This window comes from Sitophilus oryzae, unplaced genomic scaffold (assembly GCF_002938485.1).
Source record: "Sitophilus oryzae breed Bouriz unplaced genomic scaffold, Soryzae_2.0 scaffold_1586_pilon_pilon, whole genome shotgun sequence".
NCBI lineage: Eukaryota > Metazoa > Arthropoda > Insecta > Coleoptera > Curculionidae > Sitophilus > Sitophilus oryzae.
Genome location: NW_022146265.1, coordinates 593,785 through 618,311, shown reverse-complemented (window position 1 = coordinate 618,311; position 24,527 = coordinate 593,785). Strand labels below are relative to the sequence as shown.

The following is a 24,527-nucleotide window of genomic DNA, read 5'->3' as shown; positions in this document are numbered from 1 at the left end:
TATTTTTTTAACCGGAGAAAAAAGAGCTAACACCCTTACTTATATATTAATAAATAAAATATGTTTCTTCGTTATGGTCATTTTTTTGTGTATTTGGGCCGGTTACCTGTTTTTTCCGGGCCGGTTTCCACTTCCCCATCCACCCCTGATTAGTATTAATATAAATTAGGATTGATTGACGTATTCAATTGTTTTCGGTCACTTCCTGTTTCAGCGGAAATTACTACAGCTTTTGATTTTTCAATGACAGCCTCGGTATATTTCTACTTTATGACACTCTGAATAGAATGAGATATCATATGCCAACTTTGGACATTATAGCATATATGGTTTATTTGAAATTGTAACATGCGGTTCATAACGACTATTTGACTCGAACTACCAAGTGTGTGGTACCAAATTATTCGTAAAAAATGCTTTTTCCAAATGTGTTAATAGTATAGGTAAGATATCATCTTTGGAATGGTTAGTTCATAGAAAATCCACTAAGCTAAAAAATATACGATCTTCGATTAAAAAAATGCATCTTCAATATATATATATTACTACGTTATACAAATAATATTTGAATCTGTATATCTCTCAAGATGTTTTTAGAAATACGAAACTTGAAACGAAAGGCAATTAAATTTAAATTAATATTTTTCTATAGTTTAAAGAGAATAATTTGATAATTATTGTTAAAGTTCTCACCTGGAATACTAAACATTACTCCTGTTAATTATGTGTTAATATTTGTCTCTTTCATCTATATTACGGTAATTATGGAAGTTAATTATTAACCAATGTCTATTATAACATTTGCAAAATTGATTAATTAAATTGTCACTAACGAAATATTGAATTTAATATAATTGCTCTTAGAGAAAAATGTGATTTTTTATAAAAAATTTTGCTTGTTCTAAAATGGTTAATCTCGTTTACACTTTCCAAATTTCCATAGTCTAAGAGCTAGAGGAGAACGTTTCTGAGAAAGTATTTTAAGACGTCTGGCTCTTTGATATATCTTTTACTATGCTCTCCGGAACAGCATGTGGCCCGTCTGGCTGCCGATACCCGTTGCGTTCACTACTGCGCATCGGAAGAAGATTCTATATTTTTTATTAATTTAGTCCTATAAATTCTAGTATTAAATATAAATCGAACATGTCTCCATAGCGCAGTGCGTAGATGATTCAGAGTTCGAATCCGGGTCAGGGCAAAGACTTTTTTGTTTTATTTTCGTTTATATTCTGATAGAAAAGAGTATTAAATATTTTTTTTTAATCACCAGAATTATTTAATACTTTACTATCATAACATAAATGAAAATAAAATAAAAAAGGCTTTGCACTAACCAGGATTCGAACTCAATCATCGGTTCGTGGTCGGAAACTCTACGCACTGCGCTATGAAGACACGTTCGATTTATATTCAATACTAGAATTTAAAGGATCTTCTTTCAATGCGCAGAGTAGGGAACGCAACGTTTACCGGCAACCAGACGGGCCACATGCTGTTCTAGAGAGCATAGTAAAAGATATATCAAAGAGCCAGACGTCTTAAAATACTTGTTTTTGCGACGTTGCTATCTCGTTGCTCTCGTACTATAGATACCGTATTAGAGAAAATTAGAAAAAACATGAAAACATGGTTGATTTTTTCCTAAAGTTCTAAAAATCAAAACGCAATATGGTAATATAATTTCGTTTTCGTTCTTTGATAGATTTGCATTGAAGAATGCATTTTTCTCAGAATGTCAATAATAAAAAAAATGTTTCCTTTTGTAAAGACAATCCGGGGACATACTGTAGATCGGGAGTCATCACAATTATAAGTTTAACTCAATTATTCTTCTGGTTCTTACTTCGAAGTTCTAGCTGAACTAAAATAACTGACACAAGATCTTTATTTTCTTTTTGTGTCTTCTTTTAATGTCGCGTATCTATTTTATTGTCCTTTATATGATGTTTCTAATTGACCGTATTTTTCTCCCCTCAAAACGTGTCTTGTATATATAAGTTTTAGCCTTTTAGTGGTTGTCATATAGCATAGCATAACTGAATTTAAGACTACTATAAAACTATATTATTTATTTAATGGGTAGTCTTAAAATTATTTCTATTTTGAAGTTGTAAATGTTGCATTAGAACTAGAACTGAGTTTTTGAATGTAATTATTGAGTTTTAAGTGTGTTTTAGTCGTTGAATAATACAGCAAAAGTTACCAAATAATATCAGGAAAACTTAGTTAACTTCCCCATACTATGCACATTTTATTTACGAGCCAAACTTTTAATGTTGAATAAAATTAAGTTATTGCTCTTAGCTAGACGTAAATTCATCGCTTTTTGATCTACTCAGATATTTTTGATTTTACAGGGTGATCCAATAATATGTCGGCTGAACCGTTGATTGAAAGAATTGGGAAAATACGCAGCCTAATGGGCAAATTTGTGACAAGGCTGATTTGATTTCCTCTTACGTCTCACGTGCTCTACGGTGGAGACACTACTCGTTCTGCAGCCAACGCATAAAACACTCATTTTCTCTAATTAGGCTAGCAAAGGCATATCGAAGACGGTGTGGAACTGAAAGCGACAGTATTGCCATATTAAAATGTGTAATATCTGTAATAAAATAAATAAAAACAAAAATAAAAATTCGTTTACTTTCTTACTGAATATTTCGTTTGAACGGAAATCGTTTAGTTGCCTTGGAAATACGTCTATTAACATCTACCATAATATTTTACAAATGAAATAACAGCGATCTTTATTTCCAAGCAAACTCTGACGCCGTTCCTTTGTTTAATCATATAATACTATATTAAATTGTCTAATGATAGAAAATCCGTATTAACGTACGGTACCCAAATCCGTAAATCTACGGATTAATCCGTAGTTTTGACAACACTGTGTCCGGCAACCACCCACTGTGTCGACTAAAAGTAGAACTACACTACAGTATTCTTTATCGGCTATGCTGTAAACAACTCTCAGCGCGCAGCGGCTTAGAATTAAACTAAATCTCGGACAGGTTCACTAGCGGCGACGGTATCGTCAGCAGCATCTCAGACAGGTTTTGTGCCACGGAATTACTCATAAGATGCGTAATGCGTACGCAATAAACAAAAAATTCGCACATAAAGCAGGCGTACGGCTGTTAAATGCTTTTCAAAATACTCATAAGATTGTGCATCTTCTTATTTGTTCAGTCGACGATAATAGTATATTGTTTTATTAGGAGTAAAAATGATACTTTTTATGGCGAGGCTTTAGGTTTGACATACAGGCGAGACACAAAAAGTAGTTTTTACTCCGAATAGAACATGCTATTTTTATTTTTTTAAACGCAACAAATAATTTTTTAAACAATTTTAAACGTCCAAATAATATAAAAAGATTTAAAAGTAATACCTTGTATGTAATATGGTATATAATTATATGTCGAGAAACTATGGTTACGCTCGTTGAATTTGACACTTTATGTCAGTTTATAAATATAATCGTGCTTTTTTAGGCGTTAAAATTACTTTTTTATATTGTCAATTAATTGACATTGACAATCGCAAAAATTAATACTTTTGCGACGTTTGAAAAATGATAATTTTAATACTATACGCTTTATAATTATAATAGTTTTATATATTCTGCTCTCAAATATACTACAGCTATTTAAAATTATTTATAACACTATTGTTTTAATTTCTTCTAAATAATACTTCGAAGTTCTAGCTGAACAACTGACGCAAAATCTTTATTCTCTTTATTTGTCTTTTAATGTCGCGTCTTTATTTTATTTTCCTTTATATGCTGTTTCTAATAGACCGTATTTTTCTCCCCTCAAAACGTGCCCTGGATTTTTTGTTCTTTAATGGTTGTTATTACGTTATAGCTGTAGTGTATTTGGGAGTAGGATATATCACAAGTCTAAAGCTTATAGTCTTAAAATTATTTTTATTTTGAACTTGGAACTAGAACTGTAATTTGAGTTGAATATCCGGGAAAGTAGGGTTATTGAATGTTATTGCACCCAACAACCATGTATATACGCCCTCCTTTACGCGTTAACATTTTTACGGCAATTTTATTAACATTTGAAATAGTCAGAACACAACGCGATGCCCAGTTCTTTTTCACTTAATTTTTACTACCAGAAACAGCTTTACTTCACACAAACCTAGTACCTGAGTGTTTTATAGTTTTAATAACTGCACTAGCAAAAAAATAAAATACTTAAATATTATGACAAAGCCACGATTTGACGGCGTGAAATACATAGTGAAAACTTCTGATTTCTGCCGTATAGAGCGCTGCGGTCGGAATTTTTTGAAATCAACTAAAATGCCCGAAGCCAATACCTACTCTATTTTCAAAAACCTAGTTATATTTATCCTAATTTATTAAATCCTCTTGTTAATTCCTTCCGTACTTGTTGCTTTATCAAGAAGTAATTTCCGGTGATACACCTTTATCCACATTCCCAGAGTGCACGGAATATACTGAATGCACAACGGTATGTACGCAATTCGGATTTACATGGAGAGTTAACATTCTTTAGATGAAAGAAGAAATTCGGAGATTTAGTGGAAAACGCGAGTGCGAGCTGCTCCACCGGTATGTTGACGTAGAAGCCATCCTGCTACAAGGATGTCTAAGGAAATAAAAACTTCACTTATTTAAAGGAATATTTTAAAAAATATATTTTGATATACACCAGATCGCTTACAAGACATATAAAGCACGTGTTTATCATCTCTCAGTTCAGCTACAATAATTAAAAAAATCCTTCATGGTCAAGTTTTCCACAGAATGGAAACTCGCAATTAATATCTACGGTAATCGCCAAACAATTTCCGATACACGTGATCAACGTTGAGTGACAAGCGATGGCGACAGCGCTGCCAGATTGTGATAGATATATGGAATGAATCTCAATGTAAAATTGGGAAACAGTATATTTATTCTATCATCTTTTAAAAAAATTTACGTTTTATTTTTGATTTAATAATTAATATTTTAGAAATTAGTTTGTTTTGTAGCTTATTTTACTTATTACATATTGATAAAAACTAGTCCATTATGAAGATTATTCTAAGCGTTATTATGAGTTATTTGTTTATTGATGTACAACTTACAACACCACAAATGGTAATAACAAGTAAGAGGATGCCATTAATACAGAAACTAATAATCACAGAATTTACTAAAAACTAACGTAGAAATTACTTTGAAAGTGGTATAATGTGCTTACCAATCAAACTTACTTCTCTGACTGCAATCAAGGATAATAAATCACCTTTATTGTCACGTTCTGATTCAAAATGGTTTATCAGGGAAGTTACAAGCTGTTTGCTTCAACTGTTTAAATGCTTCAGCATATTTTCAACACACAATTTCAAGAAATGCAATACAAAAACTCGAAAATTTAGTTCTTAAAAGAACTGTTTGTGCTTAATTCTTAAAGAAAGACTGAATTGGCAAAAACCTAGAATTACTCACAAAGATTCAACAACAACACGATATTATATAAAATCATGGCTGACATTATGATAATTGTCAAATATTAAACGACAATGTTGCTAAACACAGTGCAATGTGACCAACCAAGAGATAATAAAATTCGGTTTAAACTAATTTTTGCAGCTTTAATCTAAATAAAATATATGTTACAATCATTTCCTCTATAAAATAATATGAAGAGCTGCTCTGTATTTAAAATTATACAACAAATTTAAAAAATTTGCCAAAATTTCGATATGATTGATAAGGTGCATCGGAAAATGTTTTACGGTTACCGTATCTATAATACCATTTTATAAGTTATTTCATACAGAGTTGGAAGGAATGGGAGGGTACCTCTCTTGGAGCACTGTATAGTATATGGCAATATTCAAATCAAATATTTTTATTTCTTCGGCATGTACTTGATCAAATTTAAAATTAAACTTACACGTTAAACCTACAATTTGATGCTTTATAACTTTAGTTGCATTTTTTTTTCTAACTAAAATGATGTTTCCCTTAAGAGTCCATTTCACTAGGCCGAAAAAGTAGCAAAATAAGCATTTGTCATTTAACGTTTTATGTAAAACTGGCTAGCCAGTGGGGTGTAGTAAGCCACAGCTAGGTATTTTTACACAAATGAAGAAGGAAATTAAAGATAAAGGATTATACTTTATCCGTATTGTAACACATTTTTAGACAACTTTTTTATTTTTAAGATTTTGATGGTCAAACATCAACAAAATATTTCTTATGTTTGGACTAAATTTTCTCGAAAATAAAGATAAATTTAAAATTCCGTTACAATACAAATAGATTGAAGTTTTGTGACTACAGTGATATATGCAATAATTTATATGGTTTTGTAACAAATTGCTCGCTATTTTATGGCAAATGCTGAAGCCCTGCAAACCTTAATCAAGCCTTGATCAAAGCACGTGTGTTTGGAATTTTGGGTGTGGGTTAACACAAGATCGGGCTAAGCCTTAGGCAGATTTCTGAAATATAATATATTTCCTTCGGCCACACACTAGCTTTACTCGACCCCTGAGAGAGATCCGAACAGTACAGCGAAATAGACTCTTTAGATGGACAATTCAAAGTGAATTTAATGTCTTTCGATTTTAGACATACTACTGAACCAAATTGAATGAGTCTATACTCATTTTACAGAGAATATAATCCTCTTTAAATTACGTTATACTGAAATATTCGCTAGAACCCAGAACATTTTGGAACTACAGGCGAAAATCTAAAAAAACAAAAATTTTACCATCTTGTGGGCCTCTTGAGTCGAGCAACCTTACAAACCTAGGAAACTTCTCTTTCACGTCAAATGAACCACTCAAATCAATAATTCAGTTTCCTGAGCTTTCCAACACTTTTTTCCACGTGACCATTTTAATATTACAGTTGAGGGTTGGAACCTTTGGTGTTACACAGCAAAATAAAACACTAAATCACCACAATACACCAAAACATACGTGGATGATATTTTTGCTGTTTTTGACACACATTCAGACACCATAGATAATTATATTTCTAAGTTAAATAATGGTTTTCCTCCCATTAAATTTACACATGAAATTGAGAACAACGACAGATTACCATTTCTAGATGTATTAGTTATTAGAAATACTAATAATTGCCTGGAATTTGATATCTATAGGAAAAATACCACTACACACAGATATACTCCTAATGAATCATATCATAGTTTTGAACATAAAATGGCTAGTTTAAATTTCTTAGATCATAGATTACTTAGTTTTCCACTTTCCAACGAAAGATATGAAATAGAAAGAAATTACATTAGGAATATAGCATAGTGTAATGGCTATTTTTCTTCACTAGTTGATAAAATAATTAGAAAACGTAGGTATAGGTTAATGATTTCTGAAAATTCGACTTTTCAAGTGGAAAAAGATACGTCAAAATATTTTTCAATACCGTTTGTCAGACAGTTATCCTGTGATCTAAAAAGAATTTTTAAGAATGTCAGTTATAAACTTGTGTATAGTGCTAATAATAAATTACAACAAGTAATAGGTAATCTAAAGGATAAAACACCTTCACTAGAAAGGTCGGGTATTTATGAAATTTCTTGTAAAGATTGTAATCAGAAATATGTTGGGCAAACTAGAAGATCAATATTAACTAGATTTAAAGAACATTTAGCTCAGATAAGATATGGTAGACCGGATAAATCTTGCGTTGCCGAACATATTGTTGATAAAGAACATTGTATAGATCTTAATAATTTGAAATTAATTGAACAAGTTTCAAATTACAGGCAATTAGATGCATATGAAAGCATGAGAATTAATAAATGTAAAGAGAGTATGAACAGAGACAACGGTCCAATTCCTTCAAGTTTTTTGTTCCTACTACTCTAGTGGCGGAAATCTGTTACGCTCGGTGGGCTCTGACTCGGTTGGCTAGATCTTGTCACGCCCACTCGGTGCCCACTGAGCGAGTATATAAACGCTAAAAAAATTGTAGATTGTATTTTAGTTCTTAATCATCTGCTGATGATGCTAACATGGTTAGCGATACGCGCGTCCAGTGCAAAAGTAAAAGTGTTTTGGTGTATTTTGGTGATTTAGTGTTTTATTTTGCTGAGCGCAAATAAAAATCTCTAAAAAGGGTTTATATGCTATCTTTAATTATAGCATTTACAAATTTAAATTTTATTTCACTAGTTGAAACAACTTGAGTTTAATAAGGAGTTTTGCCGTGTTGAAAATCTCAATTTTGCAGTTGCTTTTTCGTAATTAAGTGAGCATAATTAAAGAACTTGATGACTGCGTAAATATAGTAGTTCCACATCATATTTTAACAGCCTTATTTAACATAATAAAACTTTTAATTTATAAATTGTTCAAAGGCGTTCCTTAAATGGCATTTTAAGTGAAAATTCATAGATTGATCAATTGAAAGAAAACTCTATTACTAATTAATTTTAGTAATTACTAATTACTAAAATTTTTATGATATTGCTTAAATAACAAAGAACGTGTTAAAGTCTAACGTGTTAAAAATTACATCTTATCAATGTAATTTTTGGGTTAGGCGTGAGTTGTTTTTTTAGCAAGACTTTCTACAGACAGTCTTTGCCCATTTAATTATAAAATAAAGCCATTATTATTGCAATATTATAAACTATGATGCACATTTTAATAAATATACGGAATATCTAATTTGAAGCACCTCGAACTGGCCTATTAAAGTTCGTTGAAATTAAACATGTTCTTAAGTTCACACCCTCATCCTTCTACACCAAAACAAATATAAATATATTTTTATATAATAGAAAACAAATTTCTTGCAGTATAGGTATATAATAAAATTATATAAGAATTCTTGCCACTTAACTGCTGATATAGAAATTTAATTCTACTCTGTGTTTGTCATAATGGGGATGTTTCTATTTTATAATTTGGCTTGCCGGAAAAAATAGCCTTTTACCATCCTTTTACTATCGATAGTTGCGCCTCGGTGGTACGAAAGTACTACCATTGCACGCAGGCCGCTATCTCCTGTTCGAGACTTAATATCTAACCGACACTTTCCGACAAGTCGGAACTAACTATCTATGCGCTGTGATTGTCATTTTGTGGATCTGGACAAGCTCACCTGATGATGGGGTAGGGCTCCGAAACCGGTAGTGAAAGCAGGTTGATCCACATTATGACAAACACAGCGTAGAATTAAATTTCTATATCAGCAGTTAAGTGGCAAGAATCCTTCTATAGATATATTTTTATTCGACATTGAGACAGAATATCTATGTTAATATTTGATATAATATTAGTTTCAACTTAAATAACTTAAATCCAAAATAACAGAAAAATTTTATAACTAAGAAACTATCTAATATCATATGAGCCGCTATTGAAAATGATTCTTATCACAATCTTACAAATTATGATACACACTTTGTTAAATAAACTGATTTTTTTCGTAATAGTAAGCGCCTCGAACTGACCTAGTTAAGTTCAAAGAAGCTACATAATTTTTCAAGTTACTAGCACACACCCTGGCCTCTTCTACACTTAAACAGAGTTATTTTTTTTCTAACTCTGACACACATTTTAAGTTGAACGTATTATTTGTCGTAAATATTGTAACTTGTTGTTTTAAATAATTATAGAAATATTTATTTTTTATGGAATACAGCCTTGACCTCCTTGTAAGTATATTTTTATCGGAATTATTTATATTTTTAAAATTAAGATTTATAGACTTTTTCGTAATTTAGGATATGATCAAGAGATGATGTTTCAATCAGAATAAATTTAGCTATATTCAGTAGTAGACAGTTATAACATCTAAATATACAGGGTTTTAAATAAGTGCAGATATTTTCAGAGCTGGTAGATCTAAATAAAAGGAACATATCTTCTTTTTACCATTTTTTTAGTCCAGTTTAAGTCCAAAATAACCGAGTTATTATACTTTAAAAATTTCCAAAAAAATGTTTTTTTTTCTTAAATTTTGAGAACCACTGGATTAAAAACTAAAAAAAATACAAAAAATTTGTCAAAAAATTCCAAATTTTCAATTTTTTTCACGAAAAAGACCTCATAGACGTGTTTATGGGGTCGAAATATACTACCCCTAAAATATTTGTACTTATTTAAGACTCACCCTGTATAATGGTGTCAAGTTAATGATCTTTAAATTTTTATCTCGATTTTTATTGATAGCAATTTTTGTATTATTGTAACATTTTAAGTTTTGTTCTAATACATTTAGTAAGAAATCCAGTAATTTATACTTATAATTTAAAAAAAAATGTTCAAATAAAAATTATTCTAAAATAGAATGTTTTAAATAATTTTTTCTTTTTCTATGAACTATGTAAACTATGATGCATATTATATTAAATAAATTGAATGTCCTTGTAATAGTAAGCGAGTCTAACTTACCTACTAAAAATTTCAGCGAAACTACATAATTTTTCAGGTTACTAGCACACACCCTCTTCTCTTCCACACCAAAACAGAGTCACTTTATTTTTTTCTTAACTTTGACACAGAACATTTTGTTACTGTTAGTTAACAAGAATATTAATTTAAATTTACACCACCAAACAACCAATTATAAAAACTACCCTAAGTACACTGATCTTTTTACGAGAAAATTCCTACAGTGATTTCTTGTGTCTCGATTTACGTATCGGGTGCGACACATATTTTTTAAATAGCACGCTCACACCCTCGTCCTTGTACACCAAAACAGCTTTAGGAGATATTTTTGTTCAGCACTGAGACAGAATATTTATGTTAATATTTGATATCATATTAGTTTAAACTTAAATAACTTAAATCCAAATTAAACAGAAAAGTTCTATAAATATAAATATTCTAGTGTTCTATAAATAAAATAATATTGTATGAATTGTATTCACTATTTTCAAGATTTTATTAATAGCAATTTTATTCTTTATGTTTACTATAATATTTAAAATTTTGTTTTAGTTTTTTTAGTAAGAGATTCAGCCGCTTTGATTTATCATTTAAATATCTCTTGAAATGGAAACAGTTTAAAGCAGAGAATATTCTAAAGAAATTTATCTATTTAGTGAATTATTAGCAGAAACTCTTGGGTTAATATTCAAGTTTAATATTTATTTTTGTTCTATATTTTTTTTAAGTTTCTTAAGGGATAAAGGACGGGGTCGAAACAATTAATATTATTGTTGCAAGCAGATGATTATAAGCTTATTAATTTATCGGAATTATTTATATGGTTAAAATTAAGATTTATAGACTTTTTGGTAATTTAGGATAAGATGTATAACATTTTTAATAAAATAGATTTAGCTGTATGCAGTAGATATTTATAACAACTTCTGAATATACAGGGTGACTCTTAAATAAGTGCAAATATTTTCAGAGCTGGTAGATCTCAATAAAACTTTATATATTTATTTTTTTATTTTTTCTATTTTATATATCTTTATATACGTGCAAGTTGAAAAATGTTCGTGTTATAATAGGATTATATTCAATGACTAAATGTTGTAAGTTATAGAATTTTTTATATAGTTTTAATTATTATTTTCTTTTATTCACTGAGTGACCTTTGATGAAATGTGCTATAGGGAAAAAAATTATAGTTGTTTTTCCCCTTCTCTCTTTTTTTGTGTAATGATATGAATTAATCTCATCTCTTTATATTTATTATTGTAGTTATTTCTAAAGAAGTTAATAAAAATTAACGAAATATCAAGTTTAAAAACAAATTTGTTTAAATTGAATCTACAGACCGCTACCCGATATTGTTCCACATTAAATTTAGAAGTACGGTCGAGATTACCACTATCACATATCTTTATATATTTGATATTATCTTCTCTTTACCGTTTTTTAAATAAGTCCAAAATAACCAAGTAATTTTACTTTGAAAATTTTCAAAAAAAAGTCACTTCTTTCTAGTAGATTTAATCTACTCTCTATGTTGCCATATTATTAAGAAATTATGTTTTTTAATTAAAAGCTAAAAAAATCAACATTTGTAATTTTAGTCTATGAGTTTTCTTTCTCGCAAAAAAACTCATAGACTTGTTTCTGGGTTTGAAACATACTATTCCTAAAAATATTTGCACTTATTTGAGACTCACCCTGTATAATAGTGTCAAGTTAATCTTCAAATTTGTATTGACCGCAATTTTGTTCTAATACATTTAGTAAGAAATCCAGTAATTTATACTTATAATTTTGAAAAAAATGTTTAAATAAAAATAATTTTCAAATAGAATGTTTTAAATAACTTTTTCTTTTTCTATCAGAAATTCTTCAAATAATATTCAGATTCTTCATTTGCTTAACTATTACACTTTAGAAATTCAACTAAATTTTTAAATAACAAAGAACGGATTTGACACTTTTCAAAATTATGTCTTAGCACAATCTTATAAACTATGATATATATTATATTAAATAAACCAAATGTCCTTGTAATGGTAAGCGACTCTAACTTACCTACTAAAAATTTCAGCGAAACTACATAATTTTTCAAGTTACTAGCACACACCCTCTTTTCTTCCACACCAAAACAGAGTCACTTAATTTTTTTCTTAACTTTGACACAGAACATTTTGTTACTGTTAGTTAACAAGAATATTAATTTAAATTTACACCACCAAACAACCTATCATAAAACTACCCTACTGATCTTAACGAACACCTCAGTAGGCTGAAACTGAGAAACAACGGCGAATGAAAATTTGGTGGGGAAAATGGGGAAACACCAGAACATCATATCACTGAGTGCGCTGAGACGACGACCATTCGTACCATGAATCTTGGTACGTCTGATGTCGAGGATAAAGAGCTGGCCTCTGTGGAGCCGTCTCAGATACTGGCTTTTGTTAAAGCCCTGAGACTGTATGATGAGTTATAACTCATTATAACTCAAGAAAGGGGAACACACAATAGATCTATAAAGTCGCGGTGATTAACTCCCCTCCTAAACATTCTGATCTTTTTACGAGAAAATTCCTACAGTGATTTCTTGTGTCTAAATTTGCGTATCGTGATCTGTGCGACATATTATATTTTTTAAATAATAAAGGACGTGTTAAAGAGTATTAAAATTTACATTTTATCAATGGAAGTGTAATTTTTGTGTTAGGTAAGACTTAAGCCCATTTCTTTTTCCCATTTCTACTTTTTAGTAAGATTTTGCCCATTTAATTATAAAATAAAGCCATTGTTATTATTATCGCAATATTATAAACTATGACGGACATTTTATTAAATATGCGGAATATTTAATTTTAAGCACCTCGAACTGACCTATTAAAGTTCAGAGAAATAAAACATGTTCTTAAGTTCACACCCTCGCCTCGTCCTTCTACACCAAAGCAAAGATAGTGATATTTTTATTTAACATTGAGGCAGAATATTTATTTTAATATTATTTGATATCATATTAGTTTAAACTTAAATAACTTAAATCCAAAATAAACAGAAATGTTCAGTAAAGAAACTCTCTAATATTGTATGAACTGTATTCACTATTTTCAAGATTTTATTAATAGCAATTTTATTCTCTAATTTTCTATAATATTTAAAATTCTGTTTTAGTACTTTTAATAAGAAATTCAACCGCTTTGACTTAATTATCATTAAAATAACTGTGAAAGGAACTCTAAAATGGAAGCAGTTTAAACCAGAGAACATTCTAAAGAAATTTGTCTATTTAGAGAATTATTAGCAGAAACTCTTGAATTAATATTCGAGTTCTATATTTGTTTTTGTCCTATATTTTGTTTATAAGTTTGTTAAGTAATAAAGAGGGGACAGGGTCGAGATTATTGCCAATTATATCTTATCACAATCGTATAAACTGTGATACCTACTTTGTTAAATAAACTGAATTTCTTCCTAATAGTAAGCGCCTCGTTAAGTTCAAAGAAACTACATAATTTTTGAAGTTACTAGAACACACCCTAGTTTCTTCTACACTTAAACAGAGTTCCTTTATTTTTTTTTCTAACTTTGACACAGAACATTTTAAGTTGAACGTATTAATTGTCGTAAATATTGTAACTTGTTGTTTCAAATTATAGAAATACTATATATTTTTTGTGGAATACAGCCTTGACCTCCTTGCAAGTCTATTTTTATCAGAATTATTTATATGGTTAAAATTAAGATTTATAGACCTTTTGACAATTTAGGATATGGTCAAGAGATGATGTTTCAAGCTATGCATTAGCTATATGCATTAGTAAACAGTTATAACATCTGAATATACAGGGTGAGTCTTAAATAAGTGCAAATATTTTCAGAGCTGGTAGATCTCAATAAAAGGAACATATCTTCTCTTTCCCGTTTTTTAAATAAGTCCAAAATAACCGAGTTATTTTACTTTGAAAATTTCCAAAAAAATGTTTTATGCTTAAATTTCGAGAACCACTAGATCTTTTCTGGGTTTTCTTTGTTGTAAATTTAATCTACTACCTATGTTGCCATATTACCTAAAAAAAATTAGCTAAAAACTAAAAAAAGTCCCAAAAATTGAAATATCCCTAATCGTGCTTCGGGTGTCGAAATATACTACCCCTAAAATATTTGCACTTATCTAAGATTCATCCTGTATAATGGTGTCATCTTTAAATTTTTACTGATAGCAATTTTTGTATTATAACATTATAATTTTGTTCTAATACATTTAGTAAGAAATCCAGTAATTCATACTTATAATTTAAAAACAAAATGTTCAAATAAAAATAATTTTAAAATAGAATGTTTTAAATAAATTTTTCTTTTTCTAGCAGAAATACTTAAATTAATACAATAATATTCAGATTCTTGATCTGTTTAACTATTACACTTTAGAAATTCAACTAAATTTTTAAATAACATAGAACGGATTTGACACTATTAAAAATTATATCTTAGCACAATCTTATAAACTATGATATATATATATATATATATATATATATATATATATATATATATATATATATATATATATATATATATATATATATATATATATATTATATTAAATAAACTGAATGTCCTTAGTTAAGCGACTCTAACTTACCTACTAAAAATTTCAGCGAAACTACATAATTTTTCAAGTTACTAGCACACACCCTCTTCTCTTCCACACCAAAACAGAGTCACTTTATTTTTTTCTTAACTTTGACACAGAACATTTTGTTTCTATTAGTTAACAAGAATATTAATTTAAATTTACACCACCAAACAACCGATCATAAAAACTACCCTAGATTCACTGATCTTTTTACGAAAAAATTCCTACAGTGATTTCTTGTGTCTAAGTTTACGTATCGGGTGCGACATAAGATAACGAAAACGAAAATCGCAGTCCCGTCCGATTTTAGGGAACAACCCTAAGTTACTAACCATTGCAGCATCCCTTACCGAATCCCGTTAGGGGTTGGTCCCGATATCGACCGACAGCTTCCGGAGATACGCGACAGCTCCATGTCAGTCGATATACGGAATTTAAGAGGAGCACTTCCGTCGACGATATTGTCAAATATTTAGCAGTTGTTCGGTCATTTTTGAACGTTTTTTGAGTAACATGATATTTTTAAAGTACTAACATCGTTTTCTCTTGAATAAAGATCAGATAATGTGACACTTTTTCTGTATATTTAGACTGAAGACATTTATTTTGAGTACGCCCCTCTTAATAATGCGGAAATTAAGATTGTTTTAATTCCTTTTGCATAATAATTACCTTCGGAATCCTGTGGCGACACAAGAAATTTTTGAAAATTGTTCATATTTTGATCAAGAAATATGTAGAACTACCCAAGTAGTATTTTCACGACTTGCGACCACATGTTTACTAAACACAACGTTGGATTAGTTACAAAAAATAGTTAGCTCCGTACCTTGGGTATTAAAATAAATGTAAACGTTGTTGTAACGTTGTGCCGACGTTAAACTAGTACTATAACAAAGTAAAAGCTTCTGCGACGTCGAAAAAACGTTGTCTTGTAACCTTTTTTGGTTAAGTGATCTTTAGGTGATTCGGACAACGTAGTTACAATGTTGGGCAATAAAGAGTTTTCCGACGTCACTTTCAGGACCTATTCCAACGTTATGCAAACGTCGTCTGTTTTACTAATTCCAACGTTGTTTAGATTTCCTTATTCTTACGTTGGTAGGACATCGAGCCACTACCTTTTTGCAACTGTATTGAACCATAACCTTAAATCTTAACTTTTCATTTCATTGTTCTGTTCAGTCAGACAGTTCAGTGCTGTTTTTGTTTTTATAAAAAAAACTTAATTAAAATGGGACGTAAGAAAAGCACATATAAAACAAAGTTTAAATATACATCGACATATTACCGATACTTTATCCACTCTCTCGTTTATTTAGAATATAGAGGGCGGCACAAGCTAGACTCTAGGATGACTAAATTAGGCAATCTGAACTGCGACTTTATTAGTCCAGTATGCGACTACTCGAACTACTCCATCTTAATCTCCAAAACAACAAAGTGAAAGCCGCCATGTTGTTGAATAAGAAAATGTTTCGTTACTAAAATAGCAATTCCTGCTTTTTGAATACATTAACTTGAAATATTTGACCCTAAACAAAATTCTGAAACAATTTTTTTTCGACTGCGAATAAATTATTCTCATTTTACTAAAAAAAAAATTTCAAGAAATTTTTTAAAACTTTTTTAATTTGAAGGCCCATTAGTATTTTTCAAAGTAGAAACAATACATTTATCAATAAAGTTGTTTGCGTTTAACTTTTTTGCCTTGGGTAACGAGTTACAGAGTTAGGGTAAAAAACCAACCCCTCGATTAACCCTGTATAATATGCTAAAGTTTATAAAAAACTGAGATTACCAATTAAAGTTGGTATAATTATATACAGTTTGTTTAAAAAATTATAAAAATAGGGCTAAAATTAACAAAAATATAACGCTTTAAATTGGACCAAAATTTTCTCCGTTGCGTTTTTTTTGCATCTGAGTGTATATTTTATCTAGTACGTTTATTTTTATTATTGTTGAATAATTTAAAGCATCTGCTTGGTAATAAAATAAATTTTATTTAAGGTTTTAGGTTCTTAGTAAAACTATTTAGAAATAATATTAAACAAACAATAATAAAAGGTATTATTAAGCTCTAAAGCTAATAAAACTGTTTTTAAATTACAAAACGAAATTAAATTTAGTCAGTTTTTTACATTGTTTTTCACGCGACTGTTTTCATTAATTATTAATTTTATGTTTATGTTTCAAGTTAATGATATTTTCGTGTGTTCTTTCTTTTTACGGAAATTGCTGTCATTTTGCTTACTTTAAATAGACCAGATGTTTACTTGTGACCAAGTTTTTGTTTTATACGATTTTTTTATTTAATTTTTACATTTAGGTTTTGACCTTTACAAATTTTGTTTTTATTGTTATTTAGACACTCGCTAAGAAAAAGAATTAAATAGCAGATATTACTAAAATATGACTGGTAGTACATATGTATACAGTAGTGATGGGAGAAACCGATTAATTTCAATAATCGAGTACTCCAGTTTCAAGCGATTTCAATAATCGAACGATCACTCGAGCGAAATTTAAAAATAGGGTTTTTCACCCGTCGCTTGTTGTACTCATAACGCCAAGTAGTAAGTTGCGTGCGCAGAGCAAATGTTTATTCTTTCGGTGATGAATGGCAACTAGCAAGCGACGAATGACGAGTAATTCGCTTGATTTAGTTTATTTCAAAGCATTGTCGATGTAGGTCGTAAAATTTTGTCACTCAGATACGCAACGGATAACGTCGTATAAATTTGCTACCTGCAAAATCAGATTTTAACTTATTTCATTCTATTATCGCTTGCGTTCGTCACTAGTAACTCGTCATTTGTATCACGCGTTCATAATCAGCGATGTTGGTTATTTCAATAATCGAGTGATAAATTTTGTACGTGTTTTTGCCCTGAGTCTTTTTATGTTGAACAGACCGCCGTCGTATCTGTATCTAATGCCCAATCCCCTCTTCTGCAGTTTGCTGTCCACTATAATGGAGAGCGCTGACATGAATATGTTGAATAGGAGAGGCGCGAGAGATACAGTCAGAGACAAAAGACCCAGGTAATAGATATCATCCACAGAGTCAAATCCCTCAAATGGCAATGGGTAGGACACCTGGCAAGAAGAACAAACAACAGATGGATCACAAAAATTGCAGCATGGAATTAAGAGACCTCGAAGCAGACTGAACCTGAGATGGGACCATAGTGTTAGGAAATTAGCAGGGATAACTTGGGCCCGCACAGCCAACAATAGGCAGCAATGGGCCCAACTACAACGAAAGTATCTAAATATGTAAGGGAGACTACATCATAATTGGAAATGGATGAATAAGCTGAAAATTATGATGATTATTACTATATAAATAATATGATTCGTATTATTTATAATATTTTCATCACTCATATTAGCATGCTTGTTTAGAAATTAATTTTCACAAGCATTTAGTTTCGAAGTTGTTTTGATATTAAATTGATAGAAAGAGATATCTGAATGAGTTTTGATGTGGTTACGATAAGCTTGATCGATTGGCCCAACGCAACACTATTATTAATCATGGCATTGATTCCGGCTGTCGTAAACTTGACGGATTAGAGTAGAATTGTCCTATTTCGCTGTAAAATTAAAACACTTTATAGCAAAATTGATATGTTCTAAAAATCACCATCTGGAAGTTCAAATTATAAAACAAACAAAAAACTACAGAATCTAACTTAAAAAGTACATATTTTTAATATAAAAAGGTTAACTATTTTTGAAAAGGCTCTGTTATTAATATATTATTGATTCTAAACACACCATTAAAAATGTTGACTCATGGTCTAAATACGGTGATTGACTTAAGCCGAGCGCTGTAATGCAACGCTTGTTCGCTGTTCGTGATGATCCTTTGGTTCGGAGTCGGAACACGAATATCTATTTCAGGCTAAATACAGAACAAGCTGAAATAAGTCACACATTTTTGAAAATTGTGTTCTTTACACCATTTAATTCCTTCCTAAGATATTTTCAAGAAATAATGCACTAGATAAATTCAGTGCTTTAGATTTATTAGTCTTTTTAATATTCATAATATTTTAAATAATTTTTTGTATATTCTGTAAAATTTATTTCAATGTGCTTGTCGGGTTTTGCATTTAGACGCCTGATTTTCAAATGCCAGGCTCGCTGTGCTCTAGTATTTTTCTGCCTCTAAAAAATGTCGAATCTAGAAATTAGTAGGACTACGTTTATTCAAAGTTTTTAGCTCTTTAATGTATTTTTTATACCGCCAATTAACATAAGTACGTTGGACCACGGTTCGCTCGGACAATTGTTCGCGAGCCCCTCGGTTCGTCGATTATTTCCCGGCATAGACTAGCGAATGCTTGTTTTACAAAGCATTACATTACTCTCGGTGCAAGTCAATACCCGCATGTGGCTTTGAGGGGTACACCAACGTAATAAAAGGCCATAAAGCCATAACGTAAAAACATGATGATGTCATCAGCTTTGGATTTTATGGCACGTAAGTTTCTATATGTATATATTTGGGACAAATAATACACAGCTCGGGATATCTACTATCAGAAATCAACAGAAGAATTAAGTTAGCATGGAGTACTTATGGCAGAAATTCAATCATTAACAAATCTAGAATGCCATTTTATCTAAAAAAGCTAACATTCGACTAATGTGACCAGCCATGACCTATGTCGCAAGCAAAATATGAACACTTAAAACGGACATTATAAGGAAACTGCAGGTTGCACAACGCTCAGTGGAACCAAATATGCTGGAAATAACCAAGAAAGATCGTAAAAGAATAGAGTGGATACGACGAAAGACCCAGGTAATAGATGTCATCCACAGAATCAAATCCCTCAAGTGGTAATGGGCAAGACACCTGGCAAGAAGGACGGACAACAGATGGCAGATGGACCACGAAATTTACAACATGGTACCCACGAGGAATTAAAAGACCTAGAAGAAGACCAAATCTGAGGTGGAACCATGATATTAGAAAATTAGCAGGAATAACTTGTGTCCGCATAGCCTAAAATAGACAACCAATGGGACTAACTACAATCTAAATATGTGAAGGGGGCTACACCATGATTGGCAACGTTTGAATAAGCTGAAAATGATAATGATGATTATTATTACTTCAGGATTGTGAATCCTACGTAGTTATTTAAGGCTAAATCGACCAATGAAATACCGGCTGCGAGATTTGAATTTGCAACCTTTGGATTGGTAGACGAACCAAACCAAATCAAATCTCTATTATATCATATATATTATTCGGGAACTTTAAATAATGTTTAAACGAGAGAGAGCAAATTCGAAGCCTTTTTTGCAGAGGGTTTTATATAATTTATGACTTGGCATTCGCCTGGGGTGGTTTTCCATTCGGACTTTTTTTCTCAATTACGAAAGTGGACTTTAATGTCCATGGAAAATTCGAGTCCGTTGAATGGAAGATTTGCTTTTTCTTACAAGCAAAAAAGTCAATTCATTATCTTATTTCTCATCATTTCTGTAAATTAGAGTCAGCATAACAATTGACAGATGACATCCCCACGTTAGCTTCGATGTAACTGTATCCCACTGAAGTGCTTTCAAACTATATTAGTTTGAGTTATTTATGTTTGAAAATTAAAAAAAAATATATTTTTTTTAAAAATGTTGAGAGCCACCGGATTTTTTCTGTATAGTCTGTCCAACGAGAAGATCCTTGACAGTGATAGATGTGTCTGTCATTTTAATTTCAAAGTAGTTTATTTTATTTTACAAAGAAATAAGTTGGTACAACTGGAACGCAGAGCAGGAAATTAATATATGTATTTAAAATTTGACTGACAAGGAACTTCAAAATATTGTGAAAAAACTGTATAAAACTGAAAAAATGTAATCGAGTTATTTTATTTAATAAAAAACGGTATGTGTTAATACAAAACAAACAAAAACAAGACACCACATACCAAAAATATAAAAAGAACTGTTTCTTACTTCAAGCTTTATGAAACTTCCCGCATTTATGATTATATTTATCAATATAACTTATGTACAAATACAAATTTGTAATATTCCGCAGGAATAAATAAAACAACATAAATAAAACAAACTATTTTATTAATAATAACACTTACCAAATTTTATACCTCACAGGTTGATTAATTAACTTTAATCTTAATTTTTTTTAACCAGTACCTTTTGACATTATTTTTCTGCAGTACTAAAATCCATTATTTACCTATCGTGTGATGTCGATATTTTACAGCTACCCCAGTTTTTAGTATGGGTTTAGTATGGTCCTTCTACCATATTCGAGATACACTTATCTACGATGAGATGGTATACGAACTTTATTGATAGTAACTTTATTGGTGTATCTGTATAAATAAGACTTTCTGCCTTGGCAGCGATTATTAACCATAAACTGTGCTCTGGTTTCTACAGTTAATTTTCACTCGATTTTTCCTCCACTTTGACTTCAAAAGACACAAAACACACGTAATAACACGAATCAAAATGCATCATCTTCCAAAACGCAGGGTATTTGACAAAAGTTGTCACAAAATTATAACCTATAATTTGGCAAGACTTTGACAAACGTCAAAAATCTAAAGGCGAGTTCATACGCATCGGCGTCCGTTTGTCGTTCATCGTTCCGTCAAACCAATAAAATTGAAATACGATCTGTCATTTTTGAAATAAACCAATAAAACTGGTTAAAAACAACAAGTGACGACGCATGACGAATTTATATTTAAACCCATCCAGAGTTAACTTAAAAATTATTAGAAACTTTTTTTAGTAAAATAAATAGATTAGTATGGGACGTCATCTGCTTTTCTTCTGTCATCGTCTGTCGAAATCTTACCTGAGAAAAAAAAACAGAGTATAATTGCATCCCTTTTAGTGCCGTAACCAAACCAAACCATAGAGTAAAGCCGTAACTATGGTAATATCAGAGATTAAGAAATTATACCGTAGGAAAATTTGCGCTGATCAGGCATTTCCAAAAAGTTTTCAAAAATATACAGGGAAATTTAAAAGAAAATGCACGATTTTCAACATCTTTTTTTGCGAAAAAAAAAACTCATAGACATGCTCCTGGGGTCGAAATATACCAACCCTGAAAATAATTGCACTTATTTAAGACTCACCCTGTATAGTTTTCTAAAATATTTTGATTAAAAGAAAATATTTATGTAAAAGTGCACAACGCTGTACCGGTCAAGCTTAATTACATGACTAAAATTTATTTGGTATGAACTATAGCTTGACTCTTCTAAATTATATTTATCTAACCTCTTTAAAGGTTCCTATATTGCATTCTTTTACACATTGGTTAATAATACGTGATAATACTGATATAGATATGGAATACCTAAATTGAAATATGTAGGAATTATATGAGTCTGCAATGCAAATGTGATAGTGCATCTCTTTCATTTTCACACAGAATAAAGAGGTGAATTACAAATATGCAGACAAATATGATTGAGTTTTATCTGAAAAGATTCTCTTTTCGAAAGTCTTTATTATCTCAGCGGTATAGGTTTCTCGATATTTTGTATGTATTTCACATGCACGAACTACACGTGGCTAAAATATATTTCGCTGACTGATATGTTGGCTGGATACGAAACTAGGTCAGGAATGATGGAGCGTACCGTTTACTATGGATATTTAGCTCCCTATATGCTAAAAAATGAATACATGCCCTCTTCAGAACAGAGCAGACGTTTTGTTCCAAAGAAACGTTAGTCTTTTGCAGCATAAATGAGAGAATACACAATAGGTTTCGAAGCCCCGTTCCAGGCGCAATTCGTAAGGATTATGTGCATAATTTATAATTGCGAATAGTAACACCACTATTGTAGGTCTATTTCTTATTCAGTATACAATATGGTGTCCTAAATTAGTTTAAATTCAAAGATATACAGTGAACGGGAAAAGGATTTTAACAATGGAATATTTTTTGTTAGTATTGAATTTTTAGAGTATTAAGTATTATGGAATCAATTTATAATCTGTTCAACGACAAGATCCTTGACTTTTAGTTTCAAAGTAGTTTATTTTATTTTACAAAGAAATAAGTTGGTACAATTGGAACACATAGCAGGAAATTAATATCACAGATTATACAGATTATAAACTTATCGTCAAAAACATTGTTTTTCGTGGTTCCAATTTTCGGAGTCGCGCACTAGTTAGGTTACTAGTTTGCGCACATCGCACGCCCACTTATGGCCTCTAAAATTGTGCACAGCGCCGGACCGGCCCAGTTATTACGCTGTTTAAAGGCGAGTTTATTTTTGCGCACAGGAAATTTTACTCGTTTGCTCATCGTCATAAAAACAATTTTCGTACCACGAATTAGGAACAAGATTTTTATCTGTATACATATAGTATACCTAATCTGTGTTAATATATTTAAAATTTGACTGACAAATGATTACTTAAGAACTGATTTATAGTCTGTCCAACGAGAAGATCCTTGACAGTGATAGATGTGTCTGTCATTTTAATTTCAAAGTAGTTTATTTTATTTTACAAAGAAATAAGTTGGTACAACTGGAACGCATAGCGATATATTTAATATTTGATTGACAAGATGACAAGTGATTACTTCAAAATATTGTGAAAAAAAAACTGTATAAACTAAAAAAATGTAGTCGAGTTATATTAAAAAAAAAACGGTATGTATTAATACAAAACAAACAAGAACAAAATACCACATACCAAAAAAATATAAAAAAGAACTATTTCTTACTTTCAAGCTTCAAGAAACTTCCCGCATTTATTATTATATTTATCAATATAACTTATGTACAAATACAAATTTGTAATATTCCACAGGAATAAATAAAACAACATAAATAAAACAAACTATTTTATTAATAATAACACTTACCAAATTTTATATCTTAAAGGTTAATTAATTAACTTTAATCTTATTTTTTTTTGAACCAGTAGCTTTTAACATTATTTTTCAACTTTTTACAACCTAACCTAACCTAACAAACTATGCAATACTAAAATCCATTATTTACCCGTCGTGTGATGTCGATATTTTAAAGCTACTCCAGTTTTTAGTATATGTTTAGTACGATCCTTGTACCATCATATACCTATGAGATGCACTTATCTACGACGAGATGGTATACAAACTTTATTAATGATAACTTTATTGGTGTATAAGACTTTCTGCCTGGGCAGCAAGTATTAACTATAAACTGGTGCTCTGAGTCATAAAATAATTAACTAGAAAGAAGTGTCAACTCTGTGTTAAATCGTGGAAACACGATACGCCACCGAAAGCCTTCGTTGTCGTCTGGAGAACTAATTTTCCAATTGACAGGTTGACAGGATAAGGACATGATGGCTTAATTTTCATTTCCGTTTCCGGTTATTCAATGGCGGGCCCTCTTTCAGTTCAAATGTATTTTGTATTTTTTCTTTTCATAAATAAAACCAAAAAATAATTTATTCACATATATTT

The 24,527-nt window shown here is 30.6% G+C and overlaps 1 protein-coding gene across 2 annotated transcripts in view; it reads right to left on the bottom strand.

Moving 5' to 3' along the window:
- LOC115879742 (acetylcholine receptor subunit alpha-like 1) overlaps positions 1–15,350 on the bottom strand; it is an 81,689-nt gene extending 66,339 nt beyond the window's left edge. The window contains exon 1 of one of the 2 annotated variants that reach the window (XM_030896715.1): positions 15,053–15,350. The gene's annotated coding sequence lies outside the window, so the exon portion shown is untranslated. Of the gene's footprint in view, positions 1–10,416; positions 10,510–15,052 lie in introns of those variants that run through there. The other variant, XM_030896714.1, reaches the window with a different exon arrangement.
- Positions 15,351–24,527: the final 9,177 nt, after the last annotated feature.